Here is a 9,061-nt window from a genome sequence, read left to right as displayed (position 1 = left end):
CTTCTTGTTTCCAAGCCCAAGGAAACTAAAGGAAAAAAAGTTGTAGTAGTTGAGGCTAAGGTGAAGAAAAGCTTAAAGAAAGTGACAACCCCACCAACATCCACACCAAAAAGAGTCACCAGGAGAGGATCTAAGATAGCAAGTCTCATAGATGTCGAGCCTGTAAAGAAAGGACTAGTGAAGATTACAAGGCCATTCAAGGGAAAGAGTCCTAAGAAGAGGACACTAGAAGCTGAAGGGGTCGAGCAAGGCCAACAAAAGAAGAAGCCTAGAAGAAATCTAGTTGTTAAACCAGATGATGAGGATGATGAGGCTAAGAGGACTAAGTCAAATGACTTGAGTTAGTTTCAAATTGTACCAAGGAGAGTGCCTTAAGGCATTGAAAATTTATGTGAAAATATAAGGAGTTCAGTAGGATTAATTAATTTTAAGCGCATTAAGTATGGAACTTTAGAGAAAGGTGACAAAGAGAAAGTTGAATAAAGCTATTGTAGATATGTTGGTAAATTTTAAATATTGATGACGGTACTGCTCTGACACCACTGAAAAAGGTATGCTCTGATACCACTGATGAAGGGCAACACCACCCTTACCAACTCACAACCAAAAATGCAACAAGATGGAGACAAGAGATGACAAAATGCTTCATAAAACTTCCATTAATACTTGAAATTCAGTACAATATTCTCCAAATGAAAGGACTCCAAATTCTTACAATATAAGAGAGATTCCTCACTAAGGGCTTCCAACTAGAAGAGCTTGTTCGCTACACCTTGAGAGCTTCTACTTCTCCAGCTTCCTTACAAGAAAATACATTAGAAGAGCTTCTACAAGAAATTATATTCGAAGAGCTTTACTACAAGAGCTTACACTTGAGGAGCTTCTACTTGAAGAGCTTGATTACAAATGAACATAAGCCTTCCTTAAATAGGCACTTACCACCCAAGGCATGATTTATCCACAACATTCTAGAATTTCCACAACCTTCTACAATATCTACAACCTTCTAGAATTTCCACCTAAATACAACTAAGCACCACCATGTGGCCCAATTAAAAAATTACATTTGCTTTATGGATCACAACAAATATTAAATGCATGATTTAAGGAACTTTCCACAAACTTCTAAGAGGCCACTTACACACCTCGATTAATGGAATGACAACTATTTTTCTATTTACGCCACCTATGCACCTTGAAAATAGAAATTCCTCTTTTCTCCTTTTTTCAATTTTTTATTATTTTCTTTCTATTTTCGTCACTTTCTCTCTCCTCCAAAAATTTTATTTTATTTTTTTCTTTTCTCTCTTTTTTTTTCTTTTTTTAATAAATAATTTTCTCATGCAAGATGCTCCTGCATCAGACTCCCCTGGTAGATAGAAAAGTGTGTCCCACACTTTGATGCCAAAAGAAAGATTATACAACCATCTTCATCTTCACTAAAGGCTTCCACCTCAATAGGGACAAGAAAACCAAAAAGTAAACTGTCCACATTTTTTTGTTCTGATGCATGATGCTCCTACATCCGACTCCCATGGTAGGAAAAATTTTGTGAATATGGATCCACAAAATGAAGTAGCCATTGTTGACATTTTTTTTTTTTCTCTTCCTCCAACACATAGCTGGAACAAGTATCTGGTGCCAATATATTTCCTTCTTTCTTCTTTTCCAACACCTAGCTAGAACAACTATTTGCTACTAAAAATGCTCCTTCGCAATGAACTCTATCCAAGTATAACTCTCATCCTCATCCAGTATTGTTGAATTAATCACACTTGTAATAAACCTAGCAATACCATACCAATCATCCTTTGCATGCCACACATGACTAACAAGATCCTCATGAAAACCATCATCAATATCTTTCAAACTCATCTCAAATTCAACATCATATAATTCATAGAAATTTACCTCTTTGACATAGTCATCTTTGCTTGCCTCTTTCATGCCGTCAACAATGCATGTAACTACTCCACTTGCTTGATCTCCAACGAAGACACTATACTTTTCCTCCATTTCTGCAATCTTCAAATCATCTTGATCTATTTTAGGTTCATAAATATTTCCATCTTTAGGCTCTTCCTCCTCTCTTTGATCTTCTTCAACTTTAGGTTCACAAATAATTTCCTCTTCATCCTCTTGCTCTTCTTTTGTACCACATGTCTGATACTCCAGTAGATCTTCTTTCTTTTCTGCATCCAAGGAATTATCAACATCTCTTTTCTGGTAATGTGCTCTTCTCTTCTACAACTCAACTTCTAATTCATTCACTTGCTTTTGCAAATCAACTATCGATGCCTCTTGATTTCTTGCTCTAATTTTCTCTAGTCGAGGAATCCTCAAAATCCATCCAATCACAAAAGTCATCAAGTCTTTAGAAGACAAATCTAGTGTAACACAAGAACCTTGTGCAAACTGCCTCATAGTCGGTGATCTGTCTACACAATCATAAACTTCTTGACAAAATTCACCTAACTCAAGATCTTGGTGCAAACTACCTCACGTTCGGCGATCTGTTCGTACACTAAGGAACTCCCACTCTAATAAACTTCACCCAACCAAGGTCCTAGTACAAATTGCCTCACACTTTGGCGATCTACTTGTACACTCAAGAACTCCTACTCTGATACCACTGATGTAGGGCCACTCTGATACCACTGATGAAGATACACTCTGCTACCACTAACAAGGTATGCTCTAATACCACTTGATGATGGTACTGCTATGACACCACTGACAAAGGTATGCTCTGATACCACTGATGAAGGGCAACACCACCCTTACCAACTCACAACCAAAAATGCAACAAGATGGAGACAAGAGATGACAAAATGCTTCATAAAACTTCTATTAATACTTGAAATTCAGTACAATATTCTCCAAATGAAAGGACTCCAAATTCTTACAATATAAGAGAGATTCCTCACTAAGGGCTTCCAACTAAAAGAGCTTACAACAAAAGAGCTTGTTTGCTACACCTTGAGAGCTTCTACTTCTCTAGCTTCCTTACAAGAAATTACATTTGAAGAGCTTCTACAAGAAATTATATTCGAAGAGCTTTACTACAAGAGCTTACACTTGAAGAGCTTCTACTTGAAGAGCTTGATTACAAATGAACATAAGCCTTCCTTAAATAGGCACTTACCACCCAAGGCATTATTTGTCCACAACATTCTAGAATTTTGACAACCTTCTACAATATCTACAACCTTCTAGAATTTCCACCTAAAATTTCTACCTAAATTTTGAAGTTTTACATTAATATACCAAGTAATACCAAGAAAGGTATGGATTACATTCTAAGGGGGAGTACTTGTATTTTCACTTTTGTATTGAATAGATCTTGATCATGACAAAAAAAATTTGCTAGTAATGTCAAAGGGGAGATTGTTAATCCCTAAGTCATGTTGTCTATTAGTGTCAAACACTTAGTCATTCACAAGGCAGGATTATTAGGTCATCACTATGACTGAGTCATCATAAATAGATCGAGTGAAGGAATAAAGACTTGTAAATATTATAAGTCAAGTGTCAAGCAGTAGTTACTATCGAGCATGCTAATGGTGGCCAAATACTTACATGATTGTCAAGAAAATCAGAGATCACAATGGATGCCAAGTTAGTCATAATTTTGTGGAAGCCAAGTGTTATATAGATTGAGTTATCCAGTTCATGTTGGGGTCAAGGGACAACATGAAGAAATAACTTATGTTGAGTGCCAGTTGTTGTAAGTGTCAAGTAACACAGTTTCAAATTTTGTTTGAACTGGAACTAAAATCTATGTTAACCATTTCTTTCAAGATGGAAGTGTGTTCTGGAGATCAAGGAGTTTGTCAAAGAGATGATTACGCATTTTGTTGAGGATCATTAATTCCTAGGTAAGGGATTCCACCAATCAGAAAATTGAAAGGTCTAATCAGAAAAAGGATTGATTCTAGATTATTGATTTGGATCTAGAAGGTTCACTTAATCATCTATTTAAGGATGTTCTATGACCTAATTCGCAAGAAGGTTGTTGTGTGTGTACAAAGTGTGAAGGATTCTCTGCATGCAAGGGTGAAATTTGATCAGGAAAAGTATAGAGACTAAGCAGAGCAGTGAAGTGCAGAGATAGAGGCATATCATATTAGAGAGGTGATTAGTGAATGAACAAAGGAGATCTGTTATTAGCATGTTAGTGCAAGCCAAAGGATCAGGTACTGATACATTTTAAGAGGTGTAATTATGGTTTAAATCTCTTAATAGAGTGGTCCTAACATACATTTATAAATATCTTAACGGAGTGCTTACTTAGTTTTAAGATTAAATCTGTTAATCAAGTTAGACTATATAAGTCTTGTAAGCTCTTAACAGGGCAGATCCCTCACAAGGTAGATCATCATAAGTGATCAAACTTGTAGTCCTAACAAGAAAACTTTATTGCTACAACAGTGAAGATTTTTGGGTGTCATCCTCATTGTAGTTTTACCTTCACATTGGAGGGTTTCTACGTAACCAAATCTTTATGTTTATGTGTTATGAGTTACTTTACATGTTTGTGAGTTATTCATGATATTAGAAGCTAGATCTGATTATGCATTGCAGTGAACATTTATTTAATTTATGATATTGTTGAGACAAGGTTTTATGGTGAGCTATCAGATTTGATACTTATTTGAAGTGTTAAAGTTTTATAGATCATGATTCACCCCTCCTCTCAGTATCTTACTTTCCCTATTAGATCTCCAAAAATATTTACAATACATTTATACGTTGATAAGGCACACTTTTAGATGAAAATATGACACCATTTAGATATTAAAAAGTGCACTTTTGGAGGTAGACATAACACCCTATATGTGTGGCTAATAAGAACCTCAATATGCAGGCATAACACCCTTCAGACATAATCAAGGTACATAATTTAATTCCATAAACTTATTACATATTCAAAACATAATGTTTGATAAATTGTACTATTATAATGGAGATAATTATGCAGAGGAATAAATATATAATTTCACACAAAATATATTTTTTATTTTAGTAGATAAGATTCATAGGTAGAATAGGACGAGGAACTATTCTCCTTGAAATTGCGAAGTGCTAGAGTAGGAAGGATCTTGTATCTCCAAAATGGTAGAAAAGATCAACTCCCTCTAGAATTTACAAATATAAAGAAAATATAAAATTCATGATACTTACTAACTATGTGAAACTCGAGCTTATAAATGGGCTTCAAAAGGTTTCCTAAAGGATTATGAATGGGCCAACACCAAATAATGTATAACAACTAATTGATAAAAGGGAAGTGCAAAAGGCATTATTTTTAAATTTAAGACCATACAAATAAGTAATTTTAACTAAAATATTTAATTATTTCAAAGACATTACGTTGGTCATGGCATTAACTACTTGCTATTATGGACCATAGTCAACAATGTTGATGAGAAGATCTCAATTGTGTTAACTTGGATTATTTTTCTACAAATGTACTATCACAACCATTGTTATTGATGATCTTCAAATGCATATTTGGATCTCATATAAATATGAGAGGAGGAGACATGTCTCTATGGTGTAAACATCATTTAAATTATACTAACATGAATAATAATAATATGTATAATAATATATATAATATAATATATATGTATTATATACAATAAATATATTATTAACATGGATAAGTATATATAGGAAATGATGATTGACAATAACAATAATGAATATCAGATCGAGTCCATCCAACTAAAGCTACAACTTTAACATTCCCTCTTAGCTAGGGAGGATTTGTAGAAGACATTATGCTCTCAAGTATGTGAAGAGATACCATCTCAGTATGATATTCAATTCCCTATGAGGCTAGATTTCACACCTTTCATAACACACAATTGTAACAATTTTTCATAACTTTAATATAGCTAAAACACCACCTTAAGTGTCGTCTATAATAGTAACTATGTCATGGTATCCGGCAAGATCAGGCCCAAAGAACCATGATGAATTGTGTTGAGTTTTCTAGATCTGTTGCAAATGTAATGGCATTGACTATTGAGGTATATGTTTTCCATACACAACATCCTCTCATTTATATTGAGCATAGGTTATTGAATAGACATGTCTATTCAATAATCAACTAATTAATTTATATAAACTTAATTATTGTTATATATATATATATATATATATATATATATATATATATATATATATATATATATATATATATATATATATATATATATATATATATATATATATATATATATATATATATATATAAAATTTTGTTTTCTCACATATAATAATTTTATATCTCACATTGAATTATATCTCATATATAATTACATGTATATCCATAGAGTTATCTGACAGAAGCTACCAAACATTAACAAGTTGGTTATCATGGTGTCCAGCAAAATCCAGCCCAAAGAACCATGATGAATTGGTTATCATGGTTTCTAAAAAAATTGGGCCCAAAGAACCATGATAACAGGTCTACCATTTATAAGATCATCACCTTACAATGGTTACCTTCCATCTATTCGTTATCATGACTTGCAACACTCTGGGACAACAATTTAATAGAGTTTATCATGATAACAAGTCTACCATTTATAAGATCGTCACCTTACAATGGTTACCTTCTATTTACATATGTCAATGAAAAATTGTCACCTTTTATTACATATCACATGTGAAATAGTAACCACCATGAACCAAGTTAGAGGGTGGTTAAAATGCTTTCACCTCAATTCCCTCTCATAGAGAAGAATGCATTACAATGAATTTCACTTAGAACTTCTCCTCATAGAGAATATATCATTCACAAAGGATTGCACCTCAAAAATTATCCCTCTAAACAATGATCCTAGGAAGTCAGGTCTGGTAGTTACTCCCTTAAAGACTCTCTTCCCAAAGGATTCTTGTTAGACTCACTCTGAGTCTGATATCTATTTTTTTGGTGATAAGTCATCACTTCCTCATGATATACATAGGAGTGGACCCATCAAAATCATATAGTTACACACATATATTTCTAGAGTTCCTCTAAGTATCAATCTTCTAAGCCCTTGTATTTTCTTAGAAGAAGTGTCATACTCCCTCTTAATGTAGAAGAATCTCGTAATCTTAATCATCAAATATGTTTTCTTAAAGAACCTCACTTTATCCATCTTGATCATTAGGGTCTTTGGAGCTACTATCATTAGATTGAGTTTGCACAATATTTGGTAGCATATGTAAAGTACGAACCTTCTTTTCTTATAAGAATATCCTCAAACATAAAGGAAAAGATCAAGGCAAATAACCCTTATAGTATGTATAGAATTATAAATAAGAGATCTAGACTACAAAGAGTAGATAAATGTAAAAGATTAAAATACTTATTTGCACATGAAGATTTAGAAATTGTCTTTTTAGATTATTTGAGAATAGAACTGTTGGAAATATTCAAGATATGATAGGTTACTAAGAGGGGAGGGGTGAATCAGTAACTTCAAAACTTTAAAACAAATTAGCACCTTAATCATATATATTATTCACCATTCATTCATCTAATCTACTGCATATATGAGAGATCAAACATCCATAACACATGTACACGGTGATTTGGTAACCCGGAAACCTTCCAAATAGAAAGTAAAACTGGGGTGGGGATGATACCCACCGACTTCAATACTGCAGTATAAAGTTGGCCTGTTAAGGCTTACATTGATCACTTCTGGTGATCTGCCCCTGTTAGGAGCACAAAGTACTACTAGGTCCACCTTATTAGAGGATTTACAAACATACACTGAAGTATGCACTTTGTTAGGAGATTTATACAAAGACTGTTAAGTCTACCTTGTTAAAGGATTTACAAAACTAATTCACCTGTTATGATGAAATAGTGGATCTACTTACAAACGTGATTGTTGATTAGATCCTTGAAGTATAGATCACCTCTTGTGACTAATGAATCTTTACTGCTCCTTGTAGACCTTGCTGAATATTTTGCTCTGTTGTTGATTCGCATTTATTCTTCTCAAAGCATTACATGTCCATTCCTTGATACTCTCATGCATACATTGTAAATTATATAATACATTACATATATATCATTCCAATAATTATAATTGCAAGGTCAACTAAAACACAAGTGAACAAAACATTACTGAGTCGGCCAAATAGTAAAAAACTCGAGCTCTTCAAGCTGACTTGGTGATCTTCCGATACTCGGCATCCACTGCATTACTCAGCATCATCATGCACTCGGTAGAAGTAGAAGCTTGGTCCATACTAACCACACAACATAGCTTGGAACTCGGTAACCATTGGGGACTCGGTAGATATAGTGTCACTTGGTAAAAATGGAATCCTTCGTTTACCTTGATTTCACTCGGTAAACACTAAACTTTCATCACTTGGTAAAACATTACACTTTCATTACTCGAAAAAAATTACAGTTTCATCACTCGGTAAACATTGCAACTTCCAATGCTCGGTTTACACTGGATTCTCATGACATAGTCTGACTGCTCGGTAGATATTGAGATGCTCGGTGTAAACTGTGAAGCTCAGTGAGTGTAGGAAACTGAGTGTTGAGCTTGATAGCTATATTGATATAGATAAGTGTTGTCACTAATGGCAATAATAACTTAATGCCAACAATCTCCCCCTTTGGCATTAGTGACAAAACACATATAAGCCAAAACACATGTACATAACCTAACTCAATGAATTTTGGTTTTTCAAAATTGATCTTTGTAGAACTACTGCATATACATTTCTATATATCTTCTTGATGACTTATAATGTATATACAAAGATACTCATGTACACATGCTAACTCTATTGAGTGCTAACTCCCCCTTTCACTTATACTGATAACTCTCCTCATTTATTATGTTGAATCTCTCCCCCTTTTTGACAATCAAGCCAAAGGACTACATATATAGTTTATATGACTACACTAAAGTGAGATAGAAAATCTTGATGTACCTTAACGATGGTAGCAAAAGTACTATCCAAAGTCTGTTGCAAAATTTGACAAGTGGAGAGAGCAATTTGAACTTCTGCTGATAGTTGAATCATGTGA

Source organism: Cupressus sempervirens, chromosome 6 (genome assembly GCF_028749045.1).
Source record: "Cupressus sempervirens isolate cs-2001-9-10 chromosome 6, ASM2874904v1, whole genome shotgun sequence".
Taxonomy (NCBI): Eukaryota; Viridiplantae; Streptophyta; class Pinopsida; order Cupressales; family Cupressaceae; genus Cupressus; species Cupressus sempervirens.
This window is presented reverse-complemented; position numbering follows the sequence as displayed.